Below are 15,113 nucleotides of genomic sequence, written 5' to 3' on the forward strand. Positions count from 1 at the left end.
TCTGGCACAGTGAGTTTAATCGCTCCATATCAGGAGTATTGTTTTATAGGGAAGTGTGAGGGACTGCTTCAGACTGTCCTGAGTGGCTGAGCAGCCTTTACCTGTATCTGGAAGAAATGTATTCAAATTGCCATCAGGCAGAAGAGGCGATGGGACCCACATCTGCCATGCTCTTGGCAAATGTTGTAGCAAATAATCTGCCTGGGATGGGATGGAAAGAAGATGGTCCCTCACTCCTACCTAGTGTTATTTCACATTTCCTCTGTGAAAAAGACTACCTTCAGGAGCAGTTTTACGGTAATGAATCTTACTGTCCTAGGTTGCTTCCCTGCAACCTGGACATGTAAATCTCACCCCTCAGAGAATTAAGGGAAATCTCTCTTTTCAGTATTTCCCATGAGCTATTTTAGGTACCTTTATGTTATGTTTTTATGGATCCCATTGTCAGGTTTCTCTCCTCACAGGCTTAATATAGTGAAATGAAGCACCTGGATTCCAGTAAGTGGCAGGTTTGGTATTGCAACAACCAGTCAATGTTTTGATGCCCAGAAGTGTTTTGCAATAAAGTTTTGTATCCTCAAGATTTTGACAACCTTTGCAATTTTAAAGAAGTGGGATAAAACTATCTCTGAAGTGGTTACGAAAGCTGGGGACACTTTTGTTAACTGAGCTGTCATTTTGGCATGGTTTCAAGTCCATGGCAGACTCACTGAAAAAACATTGCATCATAAAATAGACCGTGTTACAGAATCTTAGCATGGAATATACCTAAGAACATGAGGTCAACCTGTGCTTGTTATCTCATAGAGATTTAAAAAAAAAAAATCAACCAGAAAAACCCAACCTAGCAGAGGGTTAATTTAAAACTAAGAAGAATCTACTTCAGGCAGTAACATTTTTTAAACCTTCCTTTATAATTTTTGCTTATCAAGGAGTGCCCTTCTGGTATATCAACTGAGCCAAGACTGAGTTCTCAAATACTATGATGGCTTCTGTTAATTAGATAGTTTATCTGTGATGAGTTGTTGACACTGAGATGATTTGTGTTAAATAATTTTAAAATATTCTGTGGGGCACTAACTTAGATTCATTGTTTGTTCATATTCCAGGCCCCGGCTTCAATCTTTTTTACAGCCCTCGACAGAAATGAAGTTGATGATTTAGCAAACAACTTTAAGTCAGAACAAGTAGCAATGCAAAGATATTTTTGAGCAACTGGAAATCTCTAGCAATTTTGTCTTTTTATACTCTGGGCTTTAATTTAATGCTATAAAATCTGAAGAACATTTTGGGTAATATTATTTAAATATGTTAAGTTTTTCTAGTTTAGCATTTCTGAAGTATTTCTTTTGTGATATTTTCCCACTCATGAATCCATCTCCAGTCCCCCAATTCAGGGAAAAATGCAGGAAAGACTGGCAAAATGTGACAAGTCTTTCTACTAGGGTGTTATATTTTTATACTTGCTCTATCTTTTGGTGGGCTTTACTTTCACAGGGAAGGTGGACAGGCTGAGTGTTGATGGTGAAATACACTACTTGTTACAAAAATCTAAGCATTGTACTTCAGTGATGCTTCCTAAGTATTAGACTGTTTGAAATAATAAAAAAAAATAATTAAGGCTGCATGTGGATGAACCAAGGGTAAACAGAAGCAGAAAGTACTCTGGCACCATAATTTCAGGAGCACATAATTATTTGTTCTTGTAATTCTACTTCATAAATTAGTTCTCCCCTCCTATCTTGCTTCTCTGTTCTTACACCTTTCCACCTTCTCATTTCTCTTTCTTTTCTTTCCTATTCTCCCTTTTAACAAAAACTGTACCCTTCTTTCTGACTGTTTTTATCCAGTGTTCTCTTGTTTGCCTCCACTCTCTTTCTCCTCTTTAAGCCCCAAATGCTCCCTTTTCCTTCTCAACGCCCCATCCTTCCTGAGTGGGAGTGCTGCCCATGCCGCTATAACACCTCAGACTCTGTTGTGATCTCCATTCTGCATTTGCACATGGATACAGTCCCCTAATTGAGAGATATTTTTTTTTTTTATTAAAAGCATTAGACATTTATATGTAGGAATAACACTTGCAGAGACATTCTCTAGGTTAAAAGTTAAAAGGGATGTCAATCATCATACTTCAGAACATAAACAGATTGCCAGCGTGGGTTGAAAAGGAATTTTCCCCACATAAAATCATAGAAGTTTGCAATAGAAAAGAACTAATAGGTCAGCTAATCCATCTACCTGCCAATTCAAGATTCCTCCCCACCATGTATTTTGCTGTTCCTTTGGCCTCTCAAAAATCTCAAGCAATTGGACTGTTAATGCTTCCCCATAGCTTTTACATAGTCATTTGGTGCAACTGGTTTGCTCTCCAGATTTTTTCAGGTAGACAGTCTAAACTTTCTGTTATTACCTTCATCCCACTAGTCTTAATGGCACTCCCATCTACCATTTTAAATAACATTTCTCTCCTGCCTTATTTTCTACGCTTTTTCAGGAAATATAAATTGCTGCCATGGCTGTTTGAGGATTCTTACCCAACCTATTACTTGCCTTTATCTAAACAAATAATTGTTTTCCGTACCATCTCTGCTTGGAATTATACTTCTGTAAATATAATGCACATGAGAAGAATCATCTACACCGTGACTGCAGGTAAACTACAGTTTCTAAATATATATATATAAATAGACATAAATAGATTTTTCAACAAGAACATCCATATATGTGGTACATTTACACCTATGCAAAATGAATGTGCAGCTAACTCTGTCATAATGCCTTGGAAGACAGCTCTTTAAGCTAGGTGAATGTTTCTGTGGTACTCTGTTCTTCCCTGAAATTCTTTGTTCAAAAAGGAAGAAAGCTTTCCAAATTGTGTCTGTCTCTTCAGTGGCAACATTTTTCTTTGGGGAGTCAGAATAATGGTGAATTTTCAATAAAATTAAAAATGCAGATAAAAGCTTTAAAGCTTGACAGGGAGGTTAAACAGGTAAGAGTGCTGTATGTCCCTTCCTGGGCTGCTTATAAATCATCCCACAGACCACTAAAATTAGTCAAACCAGAATGCTCCAGCAGGTGTTTAATTTCTCATATCATAGCTTTAAACAAGAGGAAGATAAAATAAAAAACCCACAGGTAAACTTGAAACAGGCATGGAAATACTTTGCCTGGGTCTTAAAGGGACACATGCTCTTGCAAATGTGACAGAGGACAGGGTAAGAAAGCACTGCATTGCTGTCCAGATATCACACATGAGTCTTCTGTTATTTGTGGGGTTAGTAACATGCCAGAAGAATAAACAGGAAGGTATAACTCTTCTTGTACTCTTTGTTACTTTTATAGCACCTAGGAGTCAGAAAACCAACAGAGAAAACGCCAGCCCTTACTGCAAACAACTTTTAACCACTATCCCCTTTCTGTTTTCCACGACAAATGTTAACTTTCCACTCTTCTAATTCTCATATCATCATTTCTGTAGAGCTATGTCTTTTTCAAATGTAAGGCTTTACTATGGAGATATTTTGAAAGTCTTGTGGTCAAAGTCTAAGCAGCTGCTGTCAGATGAAAGCAGTTAGCGACCTTCACTGCACTCTCTAGCCCTCAAGATACTTTCGAACTTCATTGACCTAAAGAGACCAGTGGTCTAGGCTGTTCACATAGCAAAAGCAGATTGCAGTGGTCCTCCTGTAAAAGTAGGCTGAAAAGTATAATACAGAACTTTCTGTTGTAGGTCAATTTCTATTATAATTCTAACAAGCAAGTAGGTAATATACTTAAAACAGAGGTGATGAAATGGTTACTATAAAGTACCCTAACTAGACACATTTCTGTAACTCTATTTTTATATTTCTTTACATCCTTTGTAGATTAGCGTAAACACAATTAATTAATCATGAAAAGCAACTCCTACAGAGTAGAAGCAGGATTTTAGCTTCCAAAGCAACTTCCCTGCCAGACCTGAAAAATCTTATTCATTGTCAAGCAGTGTCACTCTTCTTAGCCAGCCTTTGATACCATGAGGTGCAGCAACCAAGAATTGCAGCAGTCTGCCTGTTTTCTGACATGGATACAGGATTGAAATATACTGGGCTATTTGCACCATCTGGTACATGCATTTCAGTTGAATGAAAGCAGATGAACTCCTGGGCACTTTGGTGATGAAACACCAGGAGAAAAGGAAACAAAACCCAAGAGACAAAAAAGTGTTAGTGAGGAAAAGAAAGCTGAATTGATCTCATTTCTGGACTACGGAAGGCCATCTTCTAGGTTTCCTCACACTTGACATGAGACTACGTGTTTGACTCCTTGCACATTTGGAATAGGAATGGATTAGATTAAGCAAAATGTTCTAATGATCATTTTTAGTTTTGAAATCTAGAGATCTATAAATATGTATATATCAATGTTTCTGTGACTATGATTTGCAGCTGTCAATCAGTTTGCCTTTATGGCTGCAAATTTTCATTTCACTAGATTTTTTTGTGTAGGCTTCTAAAAAGAATAAAAGTCTACTCCACATCTCCACATTTTAGACAGAAGAGTAATGCATGATTAACAGTATGCTGAGAGGTGTCACATTCACATTAACACTGATGTGTGAACCAGTGGTCAAATGGCAGATTACATGTCTGTCACAACACATCAGGGCAGTGTTCCAGTCTGCCAGCTTTACCCTGCCCAGCTTCTTCAAACAAAGAGTTCTTCCGAAAAATGTTACACAAAAAGAATGTTGAGCCTTTGGGGGAAAAAGAAGTCTGTCTCACGGTCAAGCTTTTTGAAGTCTTAGTAACATCAGACGGCAGAAGGGGTTACCCGCAGTCACATAACCTTGCAGGTTCATGGATGTCTGTAACACAAATGTTGCATATGTGGCCTTATCAAGATTTGCTGCATGATAACTATATTACTGAAAAAGTACTACGGCTGGCATGTTTCGGTTTGGAGAAAGGATGCCAATTCTATCAAGGCTAGAAAAACTCTGACCCAGTTCCAAGAGAAAAAGCAAGTTTTTGGAATATCATTTGAAGCAAGAAGTTCCAGTTCATTGGAAATGTCATGAAAAGTGTCCTTCTCCTTTTGTCTTAAGGACAGAATTTTATTTCTGAAGAGGATAATTAACTAGCTGCTTGATTTCTTATACAGCAAATAGTCACACCTGGAACTGAAGTGACTTTTAGCGGGTAATGATGACTGAAGTCAATACATACAGTGAAGCAGAACGTATTTTCAATCCCTTGGGATGTTTCCATATTAAAAGCAAAATTTTAGACAATAATTGTAATATTGTTTGCAAAATCAAAAATACTTTATCAGAGTTTAAATATGCTTTCTAGGGGGTTGTGAATATCATGCCTACTTGAACAGTACCTGACTTCCTACATGCTCTAAGTCCTGAAAGATCTGCTGAACTTTCCTGGAAGTTAAATTGTTGTTCCAGCAGCACTCCCACTGCACTCAAAACACAAAATGGAATATATCAGGGCTAAAAGGTTGAAAACAGTTAAAAAACATAAAAGTTAAGCTCAGTTTTCACAAACACCCAAGTTACATGGGTCTTCTTTGCAAGATAAAGATGTGTCTGCTGAAGAATATAATCCAAATACTACACTTGTGAGTAGTTAGCATATGAGCCAGTATTTGGACACAGCCCAAAATGAGTAGTTAAGTATTGTCTTGGCTTATCTCTTCAATGTTTACTACATATAATGGACTTGATGATAACCTCTTACAACATTTAAAGCATTGACTTTATTGGAATCACTCCTGATTTACACAGAAACAAGAACTGGAAGATCTATGTATAGATAGGATAGGGAAATATATTATTATATATTTATGTGTGCATTTTCAATATGCTATATATACTCTATATAATACTACTATAGAATACCTACTCTATTTTCTATAAAATACTGAATATTACAATATAGAAATCTAGTACTTCTTATATAGTGATTATTTGGAATTTTATATCAATTCTGCATGGATACACTTTTTCATACAAATTGTTGCAAAATTCAGTCCTTTGTATCATTATTTAGCTTTTACTAAAATCCTCTTCTCTGCTCTCAGTTTTAAAATATTGAAGAATACCTATATAGTTGCCAAGATCTATGAATTTATACAGTGCATATACAGTTATTTGAAAACTAGTGATTATGGTGATAAAAAGGAACTTCTATAATTTTCCCTTTTTTAACTGTAAATTATTATTTCATGAAAAAGAAAAAAAACACGGCTATGTTAGTGAAATAAAGTTCAACAAGATTCAGATAAGCCACAATTCAGTTTGTCAGGCTTGGCTTCCTTTCATCATTTTTTTTTCTTCCTGACACTATGAACCTGCTGCTACTGTCATAAGATGTAAAGTTTATTTCTGTACACATTTTGCTTCTCGTTTCTGTATGAATGGCTCCTATGTCTTGAGGCATAGAAATGTTATTTTCTGTGGATTAAATTTAAGCTTCTCAGGAATAACATAGGTATGGTATATTAAAAGCAGAAAGAGTAGCTAGAGGGTCTGAATTCCACCTTCAGCTATCTTCTTTCTAATTCACTTAAAGTCACTTAGATAATTATTCTTAAGCAAAGGTCTCACTGTATGTTACAGCGCTATACATAAAACGCAACTATAGTTGTGCAGCACAGCATGGCATTATAAATGATACAGCAGTATAATATTTCACATTCACAAAGTAGATAAAAAACTGCACAACATAAATGAAATGTTTTCACTTATATTAATTTTATTCTCATATTCAAAGACATAATCTTAATGAAATGTATTTTAAGCTCTCATGAATATACACTTAAGCAATGTAAAAGAAGTATCTAATATTATTCTGAAGAATAATATTAGAAGATGTATACTTGTATGAAAATATTAAGAAAATCAGAGCTTATACATGAGTTTATTACCTGTGACGAACTTCAGTAAAATAGTAATAAAATTGTACTTACAAGTGGAATTTTCATAAGCATTTTTTAATGGTCAGCTGTGCTTCTTTTAAGTTTCATGCACATTCAATAATTTCTGCAGAAGCAGAGTTTCTTGAACTGTAGGACAAGATTCATGGGGAGAATTATGTTCTTAAAGTAGCAGTTAGGCATCTAAATAAAGCAACAATATTTTATTCTGTAGTGTTCACAAAATCCTTACTGAACTGATGCCTGGAAGTGTCTAGAGCTGCTCGGCATCTACATTTTTTGCAAACAGTGTTCCTGTAATGTCTTGTTAGACACATGCTGAACAACCTATACTTTCAAAACACCAGGAAAAGTATCAACTGACACTCTAAGCCCAGTGTAATTCACAAATTAATTTCACAGTCCTGTCTGTGGGTCCTGAAAGTATTGCCTATATTTAGCTGTCAATTACAGACTGAAGTGATTTAAATTATCCTTGTTAGAGGTTTGGTTTTGCTTCTGCAGTTAATTTCAAAGATTATTTACAGGCATGGTATTATTATAACATAATGAGTCATCTGTTAATTATTTTTGACATCTAGGACAACAAAAATATACCAATGTTCCAATTATTAATAGAATTGGCCTATCTTTATGAAACTGAAATATACCAAACTGCCTTGATTGTTGGAGAAATTGGCAACAACTCACACTTTCATCTTTATGACAGTGCAGGTATTTTTTCCATCTAACTTCTGTGAAGACCGGTACAACCTGCACATCTCTTGCTACATAACTGCAGATAGGCAGTGTTTAACCCTAGTTTAAAAGCCTTTCAGCAAAATACATGATGACTATACATGCTATCAAAAATAAACTTTAACCAACCACATGCTCTTTATGGATACCAAGGAAATACTTCATAAACAGACAGAATGCAAACATGCACAAACACACAAACCACTAATGCCATAAACAACCTCAAGCACAGTACAAACAAAATGCATGCCAAGAAACCTGCTTAAAAATTTGTATTATAGAAAACCACGCTTTCAAGGTCTGAAAATGTATTTGACTATTTATTATATAATAAACAAAACTATGCAAAGTCCATGACGGCTGTTGAATGAAACTTTGGCCAAGATCCAGAGACTGTTTGTTATTCACTGTCCCTGGATAGATATATTTATGTATGATCTTTAGGGTAGCTATTCTTCTCCATGCGCATCACCTAATAAAAATAAGCAACATATACATGATATGTGATCATGTGTCCCTTACACGCTTATCACAGTTATAAACCTCCAGTAATTACTAGGTGAAGACTTGGGTACTCAGCAAATATAGTAATATAAATTATAGAACCAATTTATTCCGGATAAAAAGCCACTTACTTCAATACCACTTTGCATCTGTAGGTAAATTCACTTCCATACAGAATTTCAAGATAGAGTTTTGTTCCTATTGGACTGATTATGGTGCATATGAGAACCAAAACCATGCTTTTGAAAACACCTAAGGCCTCACGATGGCATCACAAAGCCAAGCACTTTGGTACCTAAGGTGGCACTCTGCTGCCAAGTGAAACCCTTAGCCCATGCTTGGCAGGCAGACTGGCTGCAGACAAATCCGAACAGGATTCATGTTAGTGAAAAACAAAGAAGACTGCTGTGAAGTAGGAAATGCAGAGAAGAAAGTCAGAGCCCAGAACCTGTCCCTCAGAAGGAGTTAGGTCTATCAGTTCAGTCTGTATGCTAGAGTTTAGTTGGAGGTTTCTCCACTCCAGTCTCTTCTGGGGGAGGTTATAAGTCAGGACTGATTTAAGCACCCAGCTTTAAGACCAGCATGACAAAAGATGTAATTACTCCCAGATTCTTCCTGTACCCTTTTACTACTGATGTGGCAAACAGCTGCACAGTCTTGTGGCAGGCTCTGCACTGCATGCTTAATGGCTGGCCAAATATGTAATATGTATATAACTCTAGGGTTTTTTATTTCTTCTCACGCAGGTGTTTATGTTTACAAAACTTGCAGGAATGTTGTGATCTTCAGTCCTCTGAAAAATTCAGGTACACTGCCCAAACATTTACAGGAAAAACAGTGGGAGAAGAGGGCAGATAAAAAGATGCACTGGTAGCGTGTATCTGGTTTCTTAAGGCTAAACCCACTCTGTGCCAAAAGTTAAAATGCCTAGCTGGACACAGGATATCCAGGCTGAGTCCAAGAAGATTCAGAAGTGAATCAGAGTGAGCTGACTGATAAGAGGTGCTGAGAAGAGGGAAAGTCCAGGCGCAACACAAATCCAAACACAGGTTTGCTGGGCTTCCTATTCAATGGCTACTAAGAAATACCGAGCTAAGTCTTTCAGGGCATGTCTAAGCTGTCACCTCAACACAAGAAAGTTTAAGGAGCACAGCGAAAAAATGTGAATGGTCTCAAAGTCACCTGGTATCACAAATTACTAAACTAAACCAAACAAGTTTCACCGATGACTAAACAAACTGTGGTGTGGGTGCTGATTCATCAGTTCTGAGGACTCATACTGGGGCAATTTAACCAGTTGTCCACCCAGGCAGGAGAAGTCATTGTCCCCATGGCAGAGACAGGATGTTCGTTCCCCAGATGCCGCTGTTTATAACTAAACATATTAAAATAAGTGCAATTAGTGGTCTTGCAAAGTAATATGGAGCTTCACATCCCAGATACTGTCTGAAAGGTGATACATCACCTCTCCATCCATACTGTTCAGCAGATGCCCCAAGAGAATTATCATTCAAATTCAACAAATATCTTCATTACCAGATTGTACTGATAAAACTAGTCAAATTTTAAATTAATTCAATTAAATGAGAATAATTTTTGCATTACAGCTCAGTCCTCAGAAAAGAGCTACTTGTTAATGAGATTATTTACTCTTTGTTTTTAACACTTGATTAATTTGAAAGTGAATAAACAGTAAAGACCTTTTGTGAATCTTCATTAAAGGAGTCAGCATGTGCCAAAAACATGTTTCTGAATACTCTTCAGGAGTAGGACAGTCTTCAGAAGGTTGTAAACCAAGCTACCAGTGATATTTTAGAATTTAGGGATAAATACAGAAAAAATTTTAACCAGGTGGACATGGAAAGAAGTGGCAGTTCCTAAGGGTTTATTCAGACCTCTTCCTAAAACAGAATTAAGTAACAGGATCGTTATTTTCCTTTTCTTTACCCTTCAGATCCTGCTTATATAAAGCTTTAAATGATCTCCTTTATTATCTGTGTGTCTTTTCCCCCAGTGACTGTTTGCCTCTGAAGAGTACTGATTAAGATGAACTCTATATGCCTTCCCATTCTCAGCAGAAGTACGTTTTTTTCCTTTTTTCACTCTTACTAAGGATCAGCTTGGGACAATCAACACTACTGTATGTTTTCAAACTGAGATCTAAGAATTTGCTGGCTAGTAGAAAATGCAACATTATGCTCTTGAAAATTTAGAAAGGACTTTCTCCTCTTAATAGTAGAATTCTGACACACAGGTTTTGTATTTTTCCTCAGATATAACATCAAGGAAGTTGCTGGAGATACGGTTATTACATTCCTTGTTTTTTTAAGGAATACTTTTTTAATACTTGCTCAAATTCTCTTGTTGCAGTGAAGTAACTCCAGTTTATATTAAAAAAATAGAGCAGGTAAAGCTTTGGCATGAAGGCGAGTATTAACTGCCTGAAACCATGCTTGATTTGGAAGGTTTTGGCTATGGTGGCACAAATCCCTCGACACAAGTTCAGACTTTAGGTCAGCAGGGGATATTCACGTTCCTTCATGATAACTGAGCATGACTCAGTGATTAAAGATGTTGGGTGACCTGAGATCTCTGGAGCTCTGCTACAGAAAACAAAGTCATGGCCAGAAGCCTTTAAACCCACACACTTGTATGTGTGTTTATTAATGTCATTGGTAGTGGGAAATGCAATATATAGTTTAAAAAAATAATGCTCTGTTTTTTTAAACTGGATTTATAAAGTCCAAATGTTTACTTAGAAATTAAACATTTTGGTACTGGGGCCTCTAGGATATGTTGGCAGTGGAAAAACTAACCTACACCAGATGGCAGAGGTTAAAGAAATACTATAAAATATGGCTTCTATTCATACAGTTCTCAGACAAACAGAACCCCAAGCAGAAAAAAACTGTGAAAGTGGAAAACCTTTTCATTTGCTTACATTTCTCTTTGCTACTCAGCAAACCTGAGAGGTATTGTATCATCACGTATCAAGAAAGTAATATGCCAGATTGTTGTAACAGGTGGAATATGTTTGTTTGTAACACGTTGAATCTGAAATAAAGAAAGGACCAAAGTTACTAAAGGTTCTACAAAAACATTTACAAAATGTAAGTACCTCAGCTTTGTACCTGCAAGGCTTACTGCATAAATAAGAATTTGAGACAATAGCTGTATTTTGCAGACAAAATATGAAAATTAAACTCTCAAATCTTTACAGGTTCAGTTAATTTGGCTAGGTGAACATGTAAGCTAAGGAGATAATTCTGCATTAGCATTTTTATTCAACCACTACATAAATAAAAAAGACAGCAATTTTTATCTAGACTTCATCCTATTTTACCTAAACTGTATAATCCTAAACTTCATCCTTAGTTTTTGTATTTGTTTCTAAAGGTTCACAAAATCATAATAGTTTTGTAACTTCAACATACCTGACTTACATAGCATTTGATGAATCTATTATTTTTATAACATAAATGCATCCTGATAATAGAAATACTTCTTGTATATTTTTGTCACTTCAAAAAATCCACTGTGAATGCCAATCTGTAAAGCAAAATATGTGATATAAACCATTTTCTTATCATATATCTAGTCATGTGATGTTTAAAAAAAAAGAGAGGAAAAAAAACAACTGATGTGAACTTGGGCACAATGGACCATGCTGTCAAAAATAGTCAGCTGTCAAGAATGCAGATGGCATAAAAGCACAGAAACAGATCAGTTATCGGAGTTTTTTTAATAGGAGTTATTGTGTGGATTTTTAAAATTGATTAGGTGCCTAAAAATGTGGGTCGGTAGCCAGTAAAGGTCTTCAAGGATACCTAAATAATAATAATTAAAAATCCTGTTTATCTGAACAGTTAGGCACTTAATGCCTTGAGAGCCATAGTCCAATGTCCAAGATAGAAATAAATGTTCTCCCATATAAAGTGATTATAAAGGAAAACAGCATACTGTCTGAGGAGGGCAAACCTCCCTGAAGTCTTGTCCTTTTCCCTAAAAAAATAAAAGAAAAAAGGGGGGGAAAATCTGAAGCAAATGGAAAGCTCTGCACAGTGAAAACAAGTACAAAGCAGTTCTTGAGAACATTCAGTAAAGATGTTATGTATTTGAAGTTTCTGAGCTACAAGCACATTACTAATGAAACTGCACTACTAAGGACATCCAAAAGGACAAAAAAGGTTGGTAACAAGTTACCTGGGCAATCTCAAGAGTTCAGCCAGAGGCAGGCTCTGCCTTTTCCTTCCTGAGTAGTTCCCAGGAGACAGAGAGGAATCTTAAAATACAGAATGTGCTTACAACTACTACGACTGTTTCCTCCTTCTGCCCACTCTATTTTTGCCCCTTTTGCCTGTAAGAGTAGCGGCATTTTGGTGTGAATACAAAGCCCCTTTGCAATGGATAGAGTCAGTGTTCATAATAAACTCATCTCTTATTGCTAGGCAACACTGAGCAATGTGAATTTGTCACTTCTGTTTGGTGCAACTTTCGATTTCACCTCCAACTGTAACAATATAGCCTGCTATATTTTAGATGCCACTGTGGTTGGATGCCATCCCAGGAAAGATGTGAACTACTACTGACAGGGAGTGAATGACTGGCAATGGGCATAAGCAGTTTTTTGATTCTTAAGCCTTGACATATAATTAATTGTTAGATTTATTCTTCTATGAAATTTATACTTCATGATTCCTACTTTCTAACTGCCTTTTAAAGAAGGCAAATGGAACATACTAATTTCCAGTGAGGTGAAGTTTTGTTTGCCTCTCTACTTTTTCATGTGGTATTTGCTCTGTTCGTATTTTTCTGCACCGGCTGTCTTTCTGAGGGGCAACTATATGCAAAATTCAGATCTTAAGTGCCCTCAATCAAGTGAATATCATTATTTCTAAGGCATATCCAGTTATTTGTTTGAATAAATATGTTTCTTACTTTAAGAAATGAAGGTTCAGATTACAGTAGATGCTGACCGATGTTTAAGCACTGCTGAACACCCCTAGCATTCAACACCACCAGTTGTCGAGGAGCTCAGTTTATTGCAGAATCAACACGGTAGCCACAATTTTTTCAATCTGAAATGAAACCCCTCATTCAAGATAAAATAAGTTTAATGCTACTACATGCTATCTAAGCTTTTTTGATTAGAGGACTGATAATTTTTTTTAAAATTTGCACAATTTTCTAACCTGGCTACTAGGTCTTTGCTCTTTGATCTTTGAAGAATTAGGTCTGTTTGAAGGAAAAAAAAAAAAAAAAAAAAAAAAAAAGAGAGAGAGAGAAAACTGCAAACCAATATTATTTCACCACCTTTGGCTAAGATATAGCTAGAAAGAGCGGCAAATTTATATTTCAAATAAAATACACATCTTCTAAAAATTAATCATCACCAGTCATTTCTCTAGATGTTTAGAAACATTTCATGACCACATTAACTACCGAAATATGCCAAATAACTCAGAATATTAGTAACATTTTAGTCTTTGAATATTTTCACTGACTCACTGAAAACAAAAGGAGTTTCTGTAACTGTATGAATGAACCATGGCATGTGCGTGTTCTTTTAAGAAAGGCCAAGGGTGCAGTTCTATTTTCTTAGCTCTGCTTTCATATTTATGTGTCTCATTTCCAGCTCATTGCTGATGCCTTAGTTGCACTATCCATCAACACTTTTATCCTCCTTGTTTCTCAAAAAGAACATAAAATCCTTTTTTATGTGGTGGTAATATTATTGCAAATAAAAGCAAATACCAAAATCTTTATTAGTCTGCCAAAATAATAAACTATTTAATAAAAGCATGCTGTAAAAATAAGGTCATTTGCATCACTCAAGTTTCTTGCAGGAAATACAGAGAATTATTGGTCAAAAAGTACAAACTGACAGCAATTATTTCTGTTGTTGATCTAATGCTGCCTGAAAATGGGTTAAAAAATGCACTGAGGTTTTGCAAGTTTGCTGTCTTTAAATGTTTGTTTTTAATGCTGCTGTATACAGAGAAGTCTGGGAGAATCAAATTTTTCAAAGCTCTGCTTTTCCACGAATCTTCTCCATAACGGAAGGAGAGACTGGATATACCCTATTAGAAATCTTTACTGCAAAGCTCATAGTAACCTTCTGACTCCCATACTGCCACAAGATTTATCATCCAAATATTTACCATTTTTATATTCCATATTAATTGTATTTGGTTAGGATTCATGTCAGCTTTAGCTATACAATTTTTTTTCAGCTTTTTCTTTTGTCATTCTTGCAGAGACATCAATGGAAATATTTTATTTAAGAAGTTTGTTAAATGTTAAAAATTAGTAACAATATGCTTTTAAAATCATGTATCTAATGTTTGATTCTTTTTTCTTGTTGTACTACAAACCTGACCATTATTTTCTCACTGCAGTTTCTATCCCCATCTGGCAGTTTTGAAAATATGTTATTGATAGAGAAAAATCAGTTGCCGTGGTGAGATTTAAACACTGCTTGTGATGTCCCTGCATACTTCCTCAGAAGAACCTGCACACAAATATTAAAAATAAATGTATGAATTATAAATAATCGTATTCATCAGACACAAAGTATTTACTTTCATTGCCACAATCTACATGTTAGGGACTGATCTTTGGAACAACTGAGTTAAAAGGTTTCTGAAGACTCTTTTTTCCATAATTATTACAATGATGGTTTGTAACTTATGTGGAGTAAACCCCTATAAATCTCAAAATACTCTGCAAGGGATAACTATGCCCACTTTACAGACAGTGAAACTGAAATAAAGAGCAGCCAAAGTTGCATGAATGATCACGCAATGATCAACAAGTTATTGACCAGAGAATAAAATTCTGAGCTTCAGATCACTGGTGCCATCTCAGTATTTTTGGGCTCTACTGCCTCTGCTTCTTAAAAGAAGTAGAGATACTCCACTTATTTAGAGGATGAGACCTGTATA

This window comes from Falco naumanni, chromosome 7, assembly GCF_017639655.2.
Source record: "Falco naumanni isolate bFalNau1 chromosome 7, bFalNau1.pat, whole genome shotgun sequence".
NCBI lineage: Eukaryota > Metazoa > Chordata > Aves > Falconiformes > Falconidae > Falco > Falco naumanni.